At 37.4% G+C, this 22,376-nt stretch overlaps 2 pseudogenes; both read left to right on the top strand.

The window, feature by feature from the left end:
* The window catches only part of LOC100688462, a 36,848-nt pseudogene extending 16,554 nt beyond the window's left edge, over window positions 1–20,294 (top strand).
* A 189-nt stretch (window positions 20,295–20,483) lies between these two features.
* LOC111094934 lies at window positions 20,484–22,087 on the top strand (annotated as a pseudogene).
* The last annotated feature ends 289 nt before the right edge of the window (window positions 22,088–22,376 follow it).

Genomic DNA, 22,376 nt, shown 5'->3' with positions numbered 1-22,376 from the left:
CAGCATCACATGTTACAGAGAAATCATTCATGAAAGGAAGAGTGGATTGGTGTAGCATTCTTCATTGTTGTCTTATTTTAAGAAATTGCCACAGCCCCCACCTTCAACCACCAACACCCTGACTACTCAGCAGCCATTAACATCGTGGCAGGACCCTCCATTTGCAAAAAGATTACTTCTGGCTAAAAGCTCAGACAATGGCAGGCACTTTTTAGCAATAAAGTACTTTTTAAATTAAGGTATGTACATTGTTTTCTTAGACATAACAGTGTTGCACACTTGATAGACTACAATACGGTGTAAACCTAACTTCTATATGCACTAGGAAAACGAAAAATTCATTCAACCCACTTTATTGTCACATTGGCTTTACTGTGGTGGTCAAGAACTGATCTTCCAGGGATGCCTGAGTGGCTCAGTAGTTGAGCGTCTGACTTTGGCTCAGGGCATGATCAAATAAATAAAATCTTAAAAAAAAAAAAACCTGAGACTTGCACACTAAAATATGTGCATCATGTTATACATAAATTATATAACAATAAGTTTTTTTTTAATCTTATGAATTGCATACTTTATTTTAAGATTTTATTTATTTATTCATGAGAGACAGGGAGAGAGAGGGAGAGAGGGAGAGGGAGGCAGAGACACAGGCAGAGGGAGAAGCAGGCTCCATGCAGGGAGCCTGACGTGGGACTCGATCCCGGGTCCCCATGATCACGCCTTGAGCTAAAGGCAGGCACTAAAATGCTGAGCCACCCATGCATCCCTACATACTTTAAATTGATAGTTTACTGAACATAAATTATACCTCAATAAAGATAAAAAAACATTAAATTCAGAAGTTATGTTGAATCCTTTGCAATTGTTCAAATATGTCCTGTTCTCTCATATTTTGGTATCATCACACATAATGTTCTTTATCTTAGGACATGCCCTGCTTCCCACTCCAACTATCCAACTTCGCCTGGCTACCTCTTCCTCTTTTAAAATTAGTTCTAATGGCTGAGTAATATTCCATTATGTATATATACCACATCTTCTTTATTCACTCATCTGTCGAAGGACATCATGGCTCCTTCCACAGTTTGCCTATTGTGGACATTGCTGCTATGAACATTGGGGTGGAAATATCAGAAAAGACAAATACCCACCATTTGCTTCGACACGGATGGAATTGGAGAGTATTATGCTGAGCGAAATAAGTCAACTGGAGAAGGACAATCATCATATGGTTTCACTCATATGTGGAATATAAGAAATAGTGAAAGGAACTATAAGGGGAAGGAAGGAAACTGAGTGGGGAAGAATTAGAGAAGACAAACCACTAGAGACTCCTATCTCATGGAATCAAACAAAAGGTTGCAGAAGGGGAGGTGGGTAGGGGGATGGGGTAACTGGGTAATGGGCACTGAGGAGGGCACTTGATGGGATGAGCACTGGGTGTTATACTATATGTTGGCAAATTAAATTAAAAAAAGAAAAAGTAAAATTAGTTCTAATGTCTGTTGACTCTGGAAAACCTTTTCTCAACAAATATGAGTTAGCTGCCCTCCTAATTGTTCCCATAGTATTCTATGTTTAACCAACTCAACACATGGAGAAAGAAAATCATAAAATGTTCATGTTCCCTGTATCAAGGTCAGAGTGGTGAGTTGCCTCCAGAGTCCCAATAGCCGGCCTACTGAGTGATTGCCTAGGGTATCAGTCATGACTCTGGTAAAAATATCTCAAAGATTTCATCCTTATCCAGGCTCAGAAACATGATCCTTGTCAGCACAGTAAATGTAGATCAGGGGTCTATTGACATTAAACAAGTTCATAAGACATAATAAGGAAAAAACTATTCCAGGAGCCAAAATATTGCAAATCCAGACAATCAGCAGGTTTTCTTCCCTTGCAGGCCAAAAACTGTCTTCAATTCACACTTAGGACATGGGCAAAAAGCATTTGCTCAATTAGGAAATTCTGTCTCTTTAGCAACATAACTAGGTCCCGTAAGAAGAAATCACAGGTATTAGATGTATGCTCATTATTACCATGACAGTAGTTCAAAAGTGGGATGGACTATCTCAAATATTATATGCATTTCCTGTCACTGGAACTGCTATAAATAGTTGATTGATCCTCTGACATGAAATGGCAGATGATGTAAACCAGGCTAATGTAAAAGGGACTTAATGTCGTTAAAGTTCCAACTTTCAGACCTTATGCATTTTCCCACCTCACATCCTAGTACATAGATGTTCGTGTACATCCTAGTACATAGATGTTGTTTGCTAATCTGTGGTACAAAATAGCATTTTGTTCTACTGACTGAAATTTCTCTATTTTTTAAGTCTTAGCTGCTGCAACCTTTGTAAGTTTCCTCATCAGTAAAATACCTTTCTTGAAAAATTGGGGGAAAATCAAATCAGGTAATACATATAAAGTACGTAGTTTATGTTAAATATTTAATAATTATCATACTGCTCAGTTTATACATGAAAGACAGCTGATGAGTAGAACATCTAGATATCAATTTCAAGTACTTCTCACTCTAGTTATTCCCAAAGACCAAGATCCCTTTGAGGTTGGGTCAATGTTATTCAACTTTGAATATCTAATGCCAAGCTCAGTGCCAAGAACTTACTCTCAATACTGTTTGTTAAATAATTAAGTGACCCAGGAGATCTTGGTTGGGTGACTTTCCCCCAGAAGATCTGGGTGGTTCTTAAACTCAAGTGGCTCATTTTTTCCATTGGGTAGTTCAACAATAACCTCAAGCAAATCAAAAGCCAGCCAGGAGGCCATATGAAGCATCTGAGTAGTGAAAAGTTATACAAAGTAGATCTTATCAAGGTCAAGGGAAGTAGGGAGAAGGAAGAAATAAATTCAGGAAAGGGGGCAAAGTCATTCTTTGTAATTATAATCACACATCTGTAAATCATTAGTCACCTGTAAAAATACTATGAGTCATGCTATCCTTTATGACAGCATGTAAAGGGTTGCATTTTACTGAGTGGAAGCTCAGCCTGCATATTTACAGTACAAGCCCACATTATGTCCTCTCTGGTTATTTGTGACAACACCTAGAGTTTTAATTTAAGATAGGAAAAACTCAATGAAGTGAAAGCAGTATAAAATGTCAGAAGAGATCAAAAGAGATAATGCATCTGAAAATGTTCTCACAACTAGATACATTATTTAAAGCTAAAGTGATATTCTTATTACCTGAGCCCATCAAGACACAGAATTGCATGGTGCAGATTCACACTTACTTCACATATTTGTTCAAGAAATAATAATGATGATGAAGAGCTAATTTGATGGATGACATTGATAAGTGCTTTTCCTTAATTATAAGCCATTATAGCTCTATACAAAAGTTAAATATAAAATTTTTTAAAGATGATGTCTATTTTCTAGCATATATACTTGATACAAGAAGAACTGTAATAGAAGTCATTGTAATTCATATTTAGATATATCTAAGAAAGAAATATAGAAGTTTTGTTGTTATTCATGTGATAGGACTTAAAATTAGGCAGGCTGTCACTATATCAGTTCTAGTATGTAAATCAAAGACATGTCAATCAATCAAGAAGCAAATTATAGGGCAGCCCCGGTGGCTCAGCGGTTTAGCGCCACCTGCAGCCCAGGGCGTGATCCTGGAGACCCGGGATGGAATCCCAGGTTGGGCTTCCTGCATGGAGCCTGCTTCTCCCTCTGCCTGTGTCTCTGACTCTCTCTCTCTCTCTGTGCCTCTCATGAATAAATATATTTTTTTTTTAAAAAAAAGAAGCAAATTATAGAGCATTTATAATGGCTCCTCCAACCTGGGGCCTCTGGGAAGTTTAAAGAACTATAGGCTATAGAATCAACCTTCAAGTGGTTTATATTAAGAGTTCAGAATACTGTATTGCTTTTGCTTTATTAATGTTGTCTTTCCTATCTCAAACTGAAAATAACAGTATACATAAGTGCCAAATTGTACTATTGGGAAAGATTAGAAGAATTCCAAGTATTTTGTCTAGGAAGGTGAAACAATTGTTATCACCATTCTACACATTAGAATTCTTCAGGATTAGGCTGCACTAACTTCTGGGTAAGAAAGACTACCGCCTAAAGGTTAAAAGTATGGCACTTAAGCCAGATTGCCTAAGTCTGATTCCCAATTAGCTTATTATCTATGTGTCGTTGGCCTTATTGTTTAAACTCTTGATGCCTCAGTTTCTTTACTTATAAAATGGAGATGATATTACATGCCTCTTTGAGTTATAATGAGATAACATTTGTGAAGAATTTACAACAGCACCTGCTCCATAATAAGTATCACATATGTTTTTTATATAAGAGAAGGAAAAAAAGCATTGGATTCTGATTATCTAAATAAGAAGTTCAATTACTCCAACTAAGTAACAAAGTTATAAGACAAATGCAGTCAAACTGGCAAATCACAGAGCTGAAGAAAATTTACTTCAGTGAGGGAAAAAAATTGTTGAACTTGTTACAACCAATCACCTGCATAGATGATAAAGTACTAAAAATGACTATGGCACAGGGGAGAATATTCAGACACTGGAGTGAGAAGGCTCGGGTTTGAATCCTATCTCTACCACTTATTATCTAGGTAAGCTTGCACAAGTTACTTCTCTGTATTTGAGTTTATTAAAATAAGAAAAAGTATAGATCCCATATTATAGGGTTGTTGTACATATTAAATGAGTTAATATTTTTAAAGTACTTAGAATAATACCTGGCATTTTTTCTGTTATTATTATTTTTTCAATTGCAGCTTCTATGGCCAGATACCTACCTAGGGTAGTATAAAGAACAGAATTTAGATTAGCAGGTATAAATAAAATTAAAATATCATAAATAATATTTACATTCTATCTACCTATCAAATTGTTTAGCTAAACTACCAAAGTATAATGGAATTATTGGAATGATCACTGCCATTAAGATTTGTAGGATCCTAATGATACCAGAGTGACTCTCCTGGTTTAGTCCAAGCTTGGTTCCTTTACTGCTCCATAATCATGATTATCCTTTTTAAAACAAACAAAAGCATGCTGCTTCCCTGGTTAAATCCATTCAATGACTCCCCATCTCTGACTCTCCAAACCCAGCCCCACCAAACAACAAATCAAATACTCTTTATAATCATATACAGTAATGTCTCTACTTCCAGTATTGTTCTTCTGCTCTTAATCTGGCTCTACAAATCAATCTTTCTGAGCCCCACACCTGTTTCCTCTCCCTAGAATCCTCCTCCTCTAAGTTCTAGACTAGGTTAAGACTCTGTTAGCATAGATCACCTTGTACTTCTTTTTTCTTAATATTTATTATATTTGCAGTTAGTAGTTTAGCAACTTTATTCTTACCTGTACATAAAATGTGTGAGGACAGGAACTGTTGTTTTTTTTTTAATTTACATTTTAGCTCATTCACATACAGTGCAATATTGGTTTCAGGAGAAGAATTTGTTTCATTTTGTTCAAAGTTGAATTCCTGGTACCTAACATCATTCCAGGAATATCAGAAGCAATCAATAACTTTTTATTGAAGTATGGAAGGGAAGAAAGACAACCTATTAAGGCACTAGTCACATTTTTCCTTACCTAACCCTATCTCCTAGCTACATCCTCAATATATATTTCACCATTATCACTCAACTTGGAAAACCAGATATTTTTTGTTGTACCTATGACCATTATCATCTGCACCAATGGTCAAAAACCACAAAGCCCTGACTTTTGGTCTCCTTAACTGTGTTACATAACGGACAGATCCCTTCCTCCCCTGGCCCTCAGAATTCTCATCTACGCCATGAGGGAGTATATTTACACTCAAGCATCCAGAAATTCTGTCAGACACTCATCTCTGCAGCACCCCATTTTGTGACAGTTTACCCCAGTCAACAAAGTTGTGCTAAAGCCAGCTTTTATTGGCTCACTGGAGTCAACTGTGTACATCTCATCTCAACCTTGAGTTCCATATTGGACACCATATTGGTAGCTTCTAATCAGCCATAGTAGGATTACATATACCACAGTAATCAACAAAAGCTATAAATGAGGGAGTTTATGGGGAGAGCAGATTGCTAAACATTTACCAGGATACCACTGACTGACTATAAGCTCCAGGTGCTACCATGGAAGAGTGAATGGCTCTAGATTGAAAATTAGCACTAGTGCTACATGGAGCAAGAAGTATTGATACAGATAGTCCATAAATGGACACAGAACACTAAAAAGAGAAAAACAGGTTTTGGGGGAGGGGGGTGTCTTAGTTTAGGATTACCTCAAGGCAGACTCTGAAACATGGTTTTGAGTGAAAATGGGAGGTGATCCAGAGGAACGTCAGTAGTGAGAGAAGGGAAGAAAACCAATGCAAGGTACATTAATGAGTTCCTTCTGCTATGGGCAACTGGGGCTCAGTTCCATTGGAGATATATAGGAGGCTGCAGAGAATATGCTTCAGAATTGTTTCAACTCAAAGTGAGGGGGCTGAGGTATATATCCACAAACTCCTAAAATTGGTTGAGCTGCTTCTGTGGGCTTTACGTCCACAGAATTTTTTATATTTTTTAACTTATATTTTTATTATTTATTTTTATATTTTATTTTATTTTTACCTATCTATCTATCTACCTACCTACCTATCCATTTATTTATTTATGGCTATCCCTATACTCCAAAGCACACATCTATAGCCAGGAAAATTTCCCAGAGAATCACATGCACTTACAATAAGAAACCTTTGGCTCATAGAGGAATAGTTAAGTATTGAGGTATTAGGGGTGAAGCATCAACAGCATCTGCTAAGGAAGGGTAATAATATGACAAAGAAATTAACAGCACTAACTCAGCATTGGAGAAGACTTTTGATCAGGGATATTCAGCCTTAGATTTCTCTTTTCCAACAAAATGTCAAGATGTACCATCATACTTCTCTACCATCCCGCAAGAGTGGAGAATGAGATCATTCTCCAGTAACCCACTGCAATAATTTTGAAGGGCAATGAGTTTCACTACATTCAAACATTAACAAATTTTCATAAGAATATATTGAGAAAAACATAGCTAGAACAATAAATTACAGGTGGAAAATTCTGGAATTCAAGTTTGAACTTAAAACAATTACAGTCAGAAAGAATGAGAATCCTCTAAAATGGATAGAAAATCCTTTATTATATGCAGAAACGAACAGTTCCTTGGGTGAGGGAGGAGCAGATGTACACAGCACAGGGTTAATAGATGACTTAGAACCTAGATGACTAAAAGAGAAGAAAATCCTAAGAACCAAAGAGACGTTTCTCTTATATTTTGTTGGATTCACCCATTTCTAGTACAGTTTAAGTGGAAATTAATACTAGAACCATACTCTACACTATATCTAATTTGTTATATCTAAATTTTTCTCAAATTATGTAGTGCATACTATTTTGTTTATCCCACAATGTATGTTCATGCTTTTCAAATTAATCCTTCAGTTATTATTATAAAATCTTAAAGGAACTCCTTCAAGAATTAACAAAAAGATATCTCTCAACCTCTGGATCCAATCAACAACTGAGGTCTGGATTCTGGTGTCCAGAGAAGAGATGAATAGCACTGTTATAAAATAGTTCTTGAACAAGGCCCATCCTGTTAATATGTTAGCCCACAATTGAGTAAAGAACCTAGAATGGATGTGGGGCAGATAATACTGAACTGGACTATCTAAATGTCAATCTGCTTTCATTCATAAAGAAATTAAATACATAAGTTCTATGGCAGCATTTCTCAAAATGCTTCAAAATGCTTCAAAAAACCCCTAGAGATCCCCAAGACCCTTTCAGTAAGCCTATGAGGTCAAAACTATTTTCTTAATAATACCAAGATTTTATTTGCCTTTTTTACTCTTTCTCATGAGTGTACAGTGGAATTTTCCAGAGCCTCTATGACCTGCAAAGATGCCATCACTCTGACAGCTAATGGAACATGTGTTTTTGTGTTCTTAGGTTTAAAGTTTTCTCAGCTTTAATTTCTAATCTGGTAAATATTGATGGATAGAACCCACAGAATCAAAAGCTCTTTGAGGTCCTCAATAATATTTAACAGGTCCAAGGCCAAAATGTTTGAGGATCACTGTTATGTGGTATTCCTCAGTAGTTGTATTGATGTAAGGCATCTACTACAAATAAAGATTAGATAACTTTAGAGAACATTAGGAATATATTCAAACACAAAATATCTTAGAGGTAGAAAGGTCTTTAGGTGTTATCTAATCATCTTTTTAGGTGAGCAAAGTGGCATTCAGAGATATTCTTGCTCCAATTTACAAAGGAAGCTAATGAAGGGGCAGAGTTAGAACATAGGACATCCAATTGCTTAGCAGCTTTGTTTCACTTTTGTTTTGAATCTTACAAAGTCCTGTCACAGACCATCCTTTTCATCCTGTAACCTTCAGGTAGAACCAAACAAATGTCCTGGGAACATGAGAATGAATCTGTCTGAGACAAAACTTTCTAAATCAACAGACACATTCTGAATCAGAAAGGCTAGAAATAAATTCAGTGAAGTTATTATCTCTCAAGTTCCCTCTCCTATCAATTTAGTCAAGAAGCTGAGTCTATTCATTTCAAAGCAAGGTAAGGAGGTTTCCCATTAAAGTAAATGCAAAAAAAAATTGATTTTGCTACTCATCCCAAGGTCATTTTATCCGATTCCTCTTCTCCTGCAGAAGACACTTCCTAAATTCCCCAATGTCTTCCTAACATTCCTGCTAAGCTGCAAATGTAGCTTCATTGAAAAACCAATGGCAGCATATGAATCATATCCAGATAATGGATACAACGTGCTTTATGAAGAATGGATGATACAAAAGTTATGATTATCATAATACTATGCTCTGTTTGGCTCAAAAAGTAGTCCCAGATCCATTTGTGAGGCATTCTTGGGGTTTTTGTGAGACATTATGAAGTAGTGATTAAAAGTAGTCATTCCTCCGTCAAAGAAAGGTAGGTTCATGCCTTGTCTCTACTACTTATGGGCTGTGTGACCTTTGGCAAGAAACCTAAGCATCTAAGCCTCAAATTTCTCTTATGTATAAAACAGAGGTGATAATAGAACTTGCTTCACCAAGTTGTAAGGATTAAAGAAGATAAATGCAACATGAGGCAAATAGAAGATGGTGAAGGCTACTTAGTTACCTTTGGGTATTTCTCTTATCACCATCCCAAGTATTAGAATGAATGCATCACCATGAAGCCAGACTTCAGGGACTGGTGTGGTAAAGAAGGAAGGCGCTGAGAAATTCTCAAAGATGATGGGTGCCATATTGAGAAGGGGAGCAAGACAGAAGAACTTCTCAGTCTTGGAATAGGGTAAGAAACACCAGTCCTAGGTTTAGAGGAAATCCCATACAACTCATGCCTATCAGAAAAATTAGAGTTGAGAAAGGCTGGGATTTGGGCCTGTATTAGAGTTGGAACTGGGAAAAATTGAGATACAAACTATAGATACTTTCAGGCTTGCTTGCTTGTTTTCTTTTTTCTTTCTCTCTTTTTTTGCTTATAAGACTCATCCTTGTTAATAAAGTCTAAAGTAAGCAAAGAGCACTGAGGTATTAGTTGATTAAGAGGGATGTGGCCCTGTGGCATTTGTATTTCAAACCAGGCTCAGGAGGACAAACAGCTCTCATGCCCAAAGGACACTCTTTCTAAAGGGGAAATGTCAGGCTAAATATCACATCACAATGCTTTCTGTAATATCTTGAGCAAGTTGCAAAAGCCATTTGGTATTACTGAGAAATATGATATGAAATGGCAAACTCTACCTGTGAAAATAACTGCATATATATGCAAAGACAATAAATTCAGTGCCTTACTTTTTAGCAAGGATATTATGTCATATTTCAGACCCCCAAGGACTGACAATACTCAATTTAGATGAAGATCAATTTATAACTGAACCTTCCTGGATGAAACCAGGCAATGATTACAAAGTACTGTTTCAATAACGGGATACCAGCTGTCTCTCTGCCACTGATCATATATGTTACCTGGAGCAAGTTACTTATCTTCCTAGTTCTGTTCCTCATCTATAAAATGAGCACAATGACAGTAACTGCCTCATACATTTGTCCTGAATGTTACATGAGGTAATACATGTTGGCCCTTACTACAGTGACTGAGATTATACTAACAGTTATGACTTGTATTTATTGTCAGGTCAAAGAACAGATTCTAAGAAGAAAACCTTAACCAACTGGTCAAAATTAAGCTGCCCATGATATCAGGAAACACACTGACACTGGTGCTATGCAACAATACTAGATAACTAATAAAGTGAGAAAATTTGCTTAGATTTTTTTTTTTTTTTTACAGATTTTATTTATCCATTCAAGAGAGACATAGAGAGAGAGAGGCAGAGACATAGGCAGAGGGAGAAGCAGGCTTCCTGCAGGGAGCCAGATGTGGGACTCGATCCTGGGACTCTGGGATCAAGACCTGAGCCAAAGGCAGAGGCTCAACCACTGAGCCACCCAAGTGCTCTGAAAATTTGCTTAGATTTTACAAAAATAATACCAATCACACATGTATAGATAAAATATTTAACACTCTAACCTAATTTCCATATTGTTTATTTTAACCCAACAATTATATTTGGATGCCTGTTATGTGCCCAGTGTTAGCAAGTGAGAATACAGAAGAGGAGGACACATCCCTACCCTCAAAAAGCTCATAAGTTACTAGGAAAGGCAACTATGCAAACACAGAATTATAACGCATTACGTATATTCAATGACAGAAATATTTATGAGATACAGACTTAGCACAGAGAACAGAGTAAACAATATGAAGATGAGTTATTTAGAAAGTTTTCACAGCTCAGAAACTACTTTACATATACACTATGGACCTAGAGAATTTAGAAACAGAACCCCCCAACACACACACACAAACACGTGCACTCAACTGATCTTCAACAAATGTGCCAAGTTAATTCAGTGAGAAAAGGATAGTCTTCAACAAAGGGTGCTTAAACAATTAGATACCCATATGGAAAAAAATTAATCTCAAATTTTGCATTATACTATATACAAAAATTAACTGGAAATGAGTAGTAGTCCTAAATATGAGTGCTAAAATTATAACACTTCTAGAAAAACATATAAAAGAACATCTTTGACTTGGGGTTAGGCAAAGAGTTCATATGGCACAAAAAGCATGAACCACAAAGGAAAAAAATTAATAAAATGCACCTCATCAAAATTTAAAATTTTTAGTCATAAGAAGATACTCCTAAGAAAATATTTATAAAACAATTAGCAGATATGGGATTCATATATAAAACATGTTTTTTTTTTTAAAAAATCTTGTAACTCAATAGTAAGAAACCAACCAACTTTTTAAAATGGGCAAAAGGAAAAAAAAATGGGCAAAAGGTTTGAGCAAATGCTTTATCAAAGCTATATGCATGGCCAATAAGCACAAGGCAACATGTTTAACACCATTATTCATTATGGAAAAGTAAATTATAACCATAACATGAAGCCACCATACACCTACACGAATGCTTAAAATTAAAATGACTGACCATACCATATGTTAGCAATTGAATTTTCATACTTTGCTACTGTGAATTAAAAACAGTACAATTGGTAAACAACTGGACTGTTTCTTTTAATGCTAAACCTCACAGTACCATAAGGCACAGAATCCCACTAGGAGGTATTTATCTAAGAGAAGTGAAAATATATGTCCATGGAAATACCAGTATTACAATGATCATGACAGCTTTATTGATAATAGTCCCAAACTGGAAACAACCTAAACGTCCATCAAACGGTGAATAGATAAACGCAATGTAATAGATCTATATAATAGAATACCACTCAGCAATGAAAAGGAACAAACAACTAACAATGTGGATATATCTCAGAAGTATATAAAGTGAAAGAAGCCAGACACAATTGATCACATACAGTGTGATTCCATGTATAAAGTTCTAGAAAAGGCAAAACTATGACATAAAAAAGAAACTCAGTAGTTACCTGGGGCTGGGGTGGAAAGGATTGACTGCAAATTGGCAGGAAGGACCTTTCTGAAGTAATGGCCATGTGCTATATCATTTGTAATGACTAAATATTGTACACATTTGTTGAAACTCATCCAACTATACAATTTAAATTGGTGAATTTTATTGTATGTAAAGTACACTTCAGTGAAGCTGCTTTTTTAAAACAATCATTTATGGGTTCTGTCTGAAGAAACTATTCCATTGTCTGATTTTCTTAAATAATGCAAATTTCAGGGTACTGAACTTTTAAGATAATACAATTCTTCAAAAAAAGCAGCATTTAAGATTACCATAAAGCTGGTTATGAATAAGATCAGTGTAAATAGCCTTCCACATAGTCCTAAAAATGAAAACCCATTGTTAAAAACAAAGGATTTATGAGCACTATTACATTGTAATTTACAAAGTGGACCATTCTTTAGGTAAAATAAAAGGAATTCTCCAATTCAAATCTAACAAAAATAGATGCACCTTAAGATAAAATTACATATCTAAATGAAAAAAATCTTTTTAAAAAAGATTATTTATTTATTTATTCATGAGACACACACAGAGAGATAGGGAGAGACATAGACAGAGGGAGAAGCAGGCTCCATGCAGGGAGCCTGATGTGGGACTCGATCCCAGACCCCAGGATCACACCCTGAGCCAAAGGCAGACACTCAGCCACTGAGCCACTCAGGCATCCCTAAATGAAAAAAAATCTTAATTTAACAACACCTAATTTATGAAAATTTGGACATACATATAAGTGATTATTTGTTTTATAAAAAGTTTCACACTCCACTTACTTTAACAGTAAACTTCTCTATTCCATTTAAAATGACTTAAGAACAGATTTTTAGGAAGGTATTCCAAATTATACTGAGCATAAACAGGAATCAGCAACTCTGAGCTCTCTAGCTACAATTATGTAATTTCTTCTTATGGGTCCTAAACTGAGACTATATATTTAAAAACATGTCTGAGTTGGAATTATAAGATTATTCCACACATTCATATTTTATATCTCTCCCACACAGTTCAACGAGCAGAATTGGCTTGGGAGAATCAATGCAACTTGTGTATGCATTCATTTTTAATATGGTGCACTGTGAGAAACAGGTAACAAGTAAATAACTAACTTCTGCATTTGTTTCCTCCTCTTCTCATAATCACATTGCAGTGATACTCAAGAAGCTCCAGAGCAAATGAATGCTCAGGTTGTAAGCTTAACAAAATCTGACTTTGAACTCACGTCCCCAGATAGGAAATAGCCACTGAACCAATTCATAGAATCCTTTGGGGGGAAAAGTAATCCTAAATTCACTTACTTAAAATCTAAGCCCTTCCTTACACCGATTAGTCAGGAAATTACTGGCTAAAGGTGAGTCTCAACTAAGAAGACATGAACAACTCCCCTGTCCTTAAAGAATTTGAGGTCAGCATCTCTTAATCCTAACAATAAGGACAGGAACAAGTAAAAGATGTTATTTTCGGATAAAGAGATACAGATGGTGGTAGAAGATAATTCCAGTCATCCACCTCACTAATTTTGCAAATACAGTAAATATTTTGAATCCTTGTCTCGCGACTGCTAAAATCTGTTACATAAATTAAAAAAGAAGTCTGGAAAATTTTGGTATTTTTAAACAAATTTACATATAATGGATAACCAAATTATACTATTCCTCCAAGTTCCTTGGAAAGAGACCAAGGTGCAATCAACAGTTTCTAAATAATCTATGCTATGGTGCCAAATGAATATAAATGATGTCAACAAAAAATATTACTCAATAAATCATAATTTCATTTATTATTTTAAAAGGTTTTGTTATATTCTTTGATTTTTTTCATGACCATGCTGTGAGGCACTTAAGAAAAAACTGTACCCCAATTTCAGATAGGGAAAGACTCATTTGTCCTGGATTTCATATTGCATTTGTTATAAGGGGATTCCATGTTCTTTATACTATGCCATAAAATATTTCCAGCTATTGATAAGACTTTGTTTCAGTGACCTCTAAGACTTTTAGTATCGCTGAATAAAGGTTTATTTGTTACAGTTTTGATAAATCTCTTTTTCTTATATAGCATAATGACTTGAAACTTGGAAACCTGAAGTTATATCCTGACACTTAATTGGTTACACGGACTTGATCAACTCTTCAGAGTTTCACAGTGATACTGACCGAGAGGGCTTTGCACATAATGTCGCTCTAATGCCCATTTGTGTGTATGTAGTGGGGGCTGGGGAGGAAGAGGTTATCCGAAACATAACACAACATGAAACTCACAACATGAAACCCACCACATGAAATCAGCTTTGCAAATTGTGAAACATCTGCTAAGGGTCAGTTTATTCCACCACAGTCTGAGAATTACAAACTCTTCATCACAACAGAAATTCAAAGCAAAGATAAACTATAATGCAGTCCCATGAAGAGGTCTACCATTACCATGACAAAACACCAGAACAACAAAAAAGCTCTCTTCTTGTTCTCGTTTATTTCTTCTGAAAACCTTGTATTTGACTCTAAAACTGTTAAGTCTCCTTGAGGAGAACATCTTGTCTCCATTTAAGTGATCTCATTAAAGTTCCAACTCTGGCTCAATCTGCCTTCTTCAGGTCCACAGCTCCGCCAACTAGAGAAAATCACACAGCCCTACAGACTGGTAATAAGACAAAAACTCATGGCCTACAAATCAGCCAGGCCCCAGAATCACCTATGAACTCTTTGCCTCATCTTTGGTCAGTTCCTTCAGGCACTGCCTTCAGTGAATTTTCCAGGGCTGTTCTCAAGCTCACTACTCAGGCCCTGATGTTCTCCCTCACAGAAGATGGCTCTTCCTCTCAATGTACCACCCTTCCTTTAACTCCTCCATGTCCAGTCTCAGCTGAACCTCCTCACTAGGATCAAATGTCTTTCTTCCTTTTCAAATCTAATCTATTCATCTCTTTGTGCTTGACTTCATCCCTCCTCCCCAGCACTGTCCCAGCAAACATGTTCTTAACTCCAATCTCTCCAGTTTTACCGATTCCTAAACCTTAGCCTATAAACAAGTCTAAAACACTCATACACTGCCATCAATCTACTGTACAGCTTGTTCTTTTTCACATTTACTAAATTACTGAAATGCTAGTCTACACTCTTCTGTGCCCAACCCACCTTCTGGTCACTTCTCAAATTGCAATAATCTGACTTTTACCCCACTGCTCTCCTGCAACTGCTATAATAAATCCCAATTGTCAAATACAATAGGACTAGGTCAGTCTTTAGATTCTTGCACATGCTTACCGCATTTGAAGTTGTACTTAATGCCTCTTTCTTAAGACTTCCTGCTCCCTTGAACTTTGTGCCTCTATAAAACTCTCCAATCTCCACTGTGGATGGTAACAGTTGATTCTTTCTGCCCAGTACATCTTCCTCCATTCTTCTGATAACAAAATTTCCCTTTCTTTGCAGTTATGGTGGGACTGCCAACCATAGCATTCGGCTGCATTAATTGGTACAGGGATGAGCATGTGACTCATACTCAGCCAATCAGAGCCTTCCTCCAAGATTATTTTGTATTCTGAGCTATCAAGGCAACACTGTTTTCCTTCTGGCTCTAGCCTCAAAGGCTCACCTAGCCTGACCGGAAAAAAAAAAAAAATCTATGTAGAGTCTGAGTGAAAAAAAACTTGACCATGTTCAAATTCCTGGTTTCAGTCAGACCCAAAGGCAGCTCTGACCCTGACCTGATATGATTATTTGATCCTTTAAATTCCCCTCTTTGGCATAAGCCACCTCTTATTTGTTCTCAAGCTCCCCATCCATCATCTACTCTAACCTTCCCTCCTCTTCTCATTCTATTCATTATGCTCTACATATGCTTCTTTGGATGATTTCAACTAGGCTCCAGCTTTCAAACTTCCCACTGTGTGCTGATGATTCCCAAGTCTTTATCATCACATCAGATCTCTCTCTGGTCTTTCACATTCAAGTGTCAATTTGATGCTAAAAGATCTCACCTTGGGCAGCAGGGGACCGGGATCAGGATCGACCCTGTATGGAGCCTGCTTCTCCCACTGCCTGTATCTCTTTCTCTCTCTCTCTCATGAATAAATAAATAAAATCTTAAAAAAAAAGATTTCACCATGATTACTTCAGAATGACTATCAACCAGTTTTCCTGAGGTCAGTCTCAGGACAGGTTTACCCCCATGGCATAATTATTAATAACAATCTTTCACAAAAAAAAAAAAAGAAAAAAAAACAATCTTTCACATTTTCAAAACTGTCCTGATTTGAATGATAAAGTATGTGATCATGCTTTCTAAACTGAACTCACCATTATTCCTCCTATATCTCAGTCAGACAAACTAGAAGCCTAGAGTCATCCTTGACTCTTTTTCCTGAATCTGGCCTCTGTGTTACAACATCTCGTCTTTGAACGCTTCTCGAATTCAACATCTCCTCCCCTTTTCTAGTGCCCATGCCCTGAACTCTATCATTTCTGAAGTAGAGCAACAGTCCCCTAACTTTCAGTCCTGTCCTCATATCCACCACCCACATAGCCATCACAGTGTTAAGTTTTCAGCTCGAATTCTTCACCTCTCTCTCTATCCATTGCCTGAGCCATGATGTTGAAGTTCCCTCCACTAAAAATAGTGTATACTTCCCTACATCTTCACTGTGGGCTTACCCATGTAGGTTGCTTTAACCAAGTGAGTGTTTAAAAATATAACTGAAGGGGGGGGTAACTGGGTGATGGGCATTAAAGAGGGCACTTGATGTAATGAGCACTGCATGTTATATATCTGATGAATCATTAAACTCTAGCTTTGAAACTAATAATACACTATATGTTAATTAATTGAATTTAAATTTTAAAAAGAGATGGTTAAATTAAGACTATTTTATTTGAAATATATATATATATATATATATATATATATAAAATATACAAGCAGGGGTTTGACATGTACTATGTGATTGAACTTGGGCTCTTGAGCTTCTGACTTTGCCATTAAAAGAACATTCTCTGGCTAACCCATAGGTCCAAGAAAGGAGGGAGCTGAGTCAGCAAAAACTAGACCCAATCTGCCACTTGTGTCCAAGTTCAGACAAGTCCAGCCTAGAACAATTAATCCCAACCAAATGGCAGAGAAATGAAAGAGAATAAATACTGTTGTTTTAAGTCATTGGGTTTTGGAGTGATTTATTATGAAACATTAGCAGACTGACACCACATCCCCTCCCTATCATAGATCATAGTACTGAATTAATCCGAGGTAGAATCTAAAGTCATGGGACACCTGGGTGGCTCAGTGGTTTAGCGCCTGCCTTCAGCTTGGGGCGTGATCCCGGGATCCAGGACCGAGTCCCACATTGGGCTCCCTGCACAGAGCCTGCTTCTCCCTCTGCCTATGTATGTACCTCTCTCTCTCTTTCTGTCTCTCATGAATAAATAAATAAATCTTTTTTAAAAAAAGAATCTAAAGTCATCCTTGATTCTTATGCCTCACTCAGACCTTCACGTTCCAACAGTCCTTGGGTCTTATGAATCTATGGGGGGCGGGAGGAGTTGTGGGTTTTTTTTTTTTAAGATTATTTACAGATTCCCCACTGAACAGAAAGCCCAAGACAGGGCTGGATCCCAGAACCTGGGGATCGTGATCTAAGCCAAAGGCAGACATTTAGCCAACTAAGCCACTCAGGCACCCCAGGAATCTAGATTTTAAACATTTCTTTAATCCAGAGTCCGTCTCTATTCCTGCTGACAGGAATCTTTACCTCTCTGATTCTAAACTACCGCAATAAATTGACCTGGTATCCTTGTGTCTGATTCTGTCCTAAGTATGTGATTCATACAGCCACCAAAAGATCTTCCTATATGGAACTTTGACCATTTCTGCCCATTTTAACTCTTCTCCCATTTCCTAAAAACCCTTTAATGAGTCTCCATCACCTACAGAACAAATTTAACATATTAAACAAGACATTCATTGTCTGGCCCCTACTTATACTCATCACTCCCCATTCCCACCTTGCAATATGCATTTACAGCAATATTGCTTATGGTTTCCTAATACCTTTCTGGAAAGTATTCCTTGCCCCTTTATCTATCCCTGATCATGTGTTTCTCCTCTGTGTTTCCCACAATATACTATACATATTAATTTGTACTTACCCACAGTATAATGACCTATTGATCTATCTTTCCTACTGGCTTTTTGAGGGAAGACTGTCTTACTCATGTTTCAATTGAGAGTCTTGCTCCAGGGCAGAGCTTGACACATATTTACATAAAATATATAAACCATGTTTATTAAAACACTCCTCTAGGGCAGCTCAGGTAGCTCAGTGGTTTAGCACTGCCTTTGGCCCAGGGTGTGATCCTGGAGACCTGGGATCGAGTCCCACATTGGGCTCTCTGCATGGAGCCTACTTCTCCCTCTGCCTGTGTCTCTGCTGCCTCTCTCTCTCTGTCTCTCATGAATAAATAAGTAAAATCTTTTAAAAATAATAAAATAAAACACTCCTCTAATATTCTCTCCTAACCTCAAATTATATAATTTTTTTTTGCTATTAATACATATGATTAAAAAACTACCATTGAAATGAATCCATTTATTCATCTAGTCTCTTTAAGTAGAGCTGGTATCAGTAATATGAAGGCAAGATAGTGATATGATCAACCTAGTTGCCCTCATTCAGAAACTTGGGATCCCACTTAGATTTCACACTTTCCTTTACCAATCAATTACTAAATCCTGCATGATGGTTAATTTTAAGTGTTAACTTGACTGGGCCTCAGGGTGTCCAGATATGTAGTTAAACATTATTCTGGGTGAATGTGTGACAGGGTTTCTGAATGAGATTAACATTTGAACTGGTAGGCTAAATAAAGCAGACTGCCCTTCCCAATGTGAGTGGGCCACATCCAATCTCTTGAAGGTCTGAATAGAATTAAAGACTGAGTAAGAAAAAATTCCTTCTCTCTGCCTGACAGTCTTTGAGGTAGAACATAAGGGTTCTTCTGCCTTTGGACTTGGACTAGAATTTACACCATCTGCTGTTCTGGTTCTCAGGCCTTTGGACTGATAATGGAACTATCATACCCTAAAAAAAGTTCTCAGAAAAAGTATTTAGTTAAAAATCGATATTCAGTACATGTTAAATTATTAACTTCTATAATAAAACTATTATTAAGTAGGCTCTTCTTTATGATGACCAACTGAATACACATCACACATAAAAGGTAATTTCAATCACTATTAGAGCCACCGAAATGGCAACACACTGCTCTGAATTTCTTATGGGAAAGCATTACATACCTCCTGGTTATAAACAGAATTCTAAATATAAATATAAACCAGCAGACGTAGCTTAAGGTCCTGTCTTCCATGTATCCCATCAATGTCAGTGCCAGCACATTGTATGGAATTATGTTTGATGCAGGGAGCGCTGGAACATGAAATCATGTTTACATCTTTGTGCAGAAAATACCAGGACAGCTTCCAATTCTGGAAGGGGAAATTTTTGATTCTGTGAAGCCAGGACTTCCTGCTTTTGTAGATCAACGTAAAGCAGGGTGGTGAGACTGTTCAAGGACTCTCAGAAGTGGCCAAAGACTCAATCCCCCAAAGTCACTGGAAAGAGCCCCAGTGGTCCTGAAGGCAAAAGCAGGACTGCACTTACTGCCAGAACAGAAAGCCCAGGCTCGGGCAGCCTGGGCGGCTCAGCGGTTTAGCACGGCCTTTAGCCCAGGGCGTGATCCTGGAGACCTGGGATCGAGTCCCATGTCAGGCTCCCTGCATGGAGCCTGCTTCTGCCTCTGCCTATGTCTCTACCCTCCCCCTCTCTGTGTGTCTCTCATGAGTAAATAAATAAAATCTTAAAAAAAGCAAGCAAGCAAGCAAGCCCAGGCTCTGCTTTTTGAGGTAAGAAATATTCAAGAAGTCACCTTTCCTGGTACCAAATGACAGTGTTAGCATCATGGATGGATCCTATGAAGGCATGTTAGCTTGGGTTACTGTGAATTTTCTGACAGGTCAGCTGCATGGGCACAGTCAGAAGACTGTGGGACCCTGGACCTGGGGGGAGCTTCCACCCAAATCACATAACTAGTCCAGTTTGAGAAAACCCTGGAACAAACCCCCAGAGGCTACCTCACTTCATTTGAGATGTTTAACAGCACTTATAAGCTCAATACACATAGTTACTTGGGATTTAGATTGCAATGCAGTAATTCAAATTTGCTATCAAATGACATTTGAAAATCTTCCTACATAAAACAGCTCCTCTGAAAATATTTTGAGCAAATAATCATTCCTTAAAATACATAAATAGAATATAGTGATATCCTTTAAATTGACATTTGTCAAGTTTTCTCTAAGTGAGAAATAGAGTAGAACAGGTGCTAACAGAAAGTCACAATAGCATATAACTTATCCAAGAGCAAGAGGATGACCAAAGTCATAACTAGTATTTAAGTAGAAAGAAGGATGAAGGGCAAGAGAAAGATACATATAACCCAATCTACTGAGAGAAGTGTTCTAATTTATTTGAAGTTCCAAACTCATTAAAATGGTATTCCTCAAAGATTTAAAATAGGCATTGAGTGAAGACTTCGTAAAAACTTTAAAAAGTTAAGATCAGGGATCCCTGGGTGGCGCAGCAGTTTGGCGTCTGCCTTTGGCCCAGGGCGCGATCCTGGAGACCCAGGATCGAATCCCACATCGGGCTCCCGGTGCATGGAGCCTGCTTCTCCCTCTGCCTGTGTCTCTGTGCCTCTCTCTCTCTCTGTGACTATCATAAATAAAAAAAAAAAAAGTTAAGATCATTAGTAATCAATAGCAAGGAATAAAAATCACTGCTCATATTTTTTATTTTTTTTACAGCAGATATTCTTTTGTAATGATCTGTACTTAAGACCAGTTATAAAATTGATTGCCATGCTTTAGTCATTCAAACTATCATCTATGCAACAGGATGGATCCAGGGTGGAATTAAAAATCTGCCACAGTTCACATGTAATCATGACATTAAATAGCAAAGGATAAATTATAAACTAAACACTATATTTTTGTTTTCTTGCCATTTTTATTCCAATATAGTTAACATAAAGTGCTATATTAGTTTCAGGTGTACAATGATTCAAGAATTCTATACATTTCTCAGCGCTCATCAAGATAAGTGTACTCTTCGTCTTTCCCATCTTGCAAGGTGGCCAGTGAGAAAGTTGAAATGTCAGATGTTAAGGAGAAGAAACCTGAAGCCAAGAAGGCTGACACTGGTGGCAAGGTTAAGAAGGGCATCCTCAAGGCTAAAATGCCAAAGAAAGGAAAGCCCCACTATAGCCAAAACCCTGTCCTAGTCAGAGAAATCGGCAGGTATTCCCAATTGGCTATATATTCTAGAAAGGCTATATACAAGAGGAAATATTCAGCAGCCAAATCCAGGATTGAAAAGAATAAGTAGAAAGTCCTTGCTACTGTCACAAAACCAGTCGGTGGTGACAAGATCAGTGGAACCTGAGTGGTTAAACTTCACAAAATGGCTAGGTTTTATCCTTCTCAAGATGTGCCTTGAAAGCTGTTTAGCCACAGCAAAAAAAAAAAAAAAAAAAAAAAAAAAAGTGCAGTTAGCATGTGAGAAAACTGGAAATGGCCAGAGAGGCAACAGCTGGTTTTCCTGAAGCGGCTGAGCAGTGGCTTGCTACCTGTGACCAAACCTATGGCCCTCAATCGAGTTCCTCTGTGTAGAATACAACACAAATTTGTCATTGCCACCTCCACCAAAATTCTGTCAGGGGTGTGAAAATCCACAAACATCTCACTGATGCTAACTTTAAAAAGATGACACTATGTAAACTCAGACAACAGGAAAGTGGGATCTCTGACACAGAGAAGGACAAGTAAGAGATTACAGAGCAGTTCAAGGTTGATCAGAAATCTGTGGACTTGCAAATCCTGCCAAAAATCAAAGCTGTTCTCCTGAGCTACAGGGCTAGCTCTGCTCTGGGTTTTCGCTCACAAATGGAGTTTACCCTCACAAACTGCTGCTCTAAATTTCTTACAAAGAACCTAATTAAATAACTGATCCATTAAAAAAAAAAAAAAAAAAGATAAGGGCAGCCCCGGTGGTTCAGTGGTTTAGCGCCACCTTCAGCCCAGGGCATGATCCTGGAGTCCCAGGATCGAGTCCCACATCGGGCTCCCTGCGTGGAGCCTGCTTCTCCCTCTGTGTCTCTGCCTCTCTCTCTCTCTCTCTCTCTCTCTCTCTCTCTCTCTCTCTCTCATAAATAAGATATTTTAAAAAGTTTTAAAAAAAGATAAGTATACTCTCAATCCCCATCA

Source organism: Canis lupus, chromosome X (assembly GCF_011100685.1).
Source record: "Canis lupus familiaris isolate Mischka breed German Shepherd chromosome X, alternate assembly UU_Cfam_GSD_1.0, whole genome shotgun sequence".
NCBI classification, from domain to species: Eukaryota; Metazoa; Chordata; class Mammalia; order Carnivora; family Canidae; genus Canis; species Canis lupus.
Note: the sequence above shows the minus strand (reverse complement) of the source record. Positions and strands in the feature narration are given on the sequence as shown.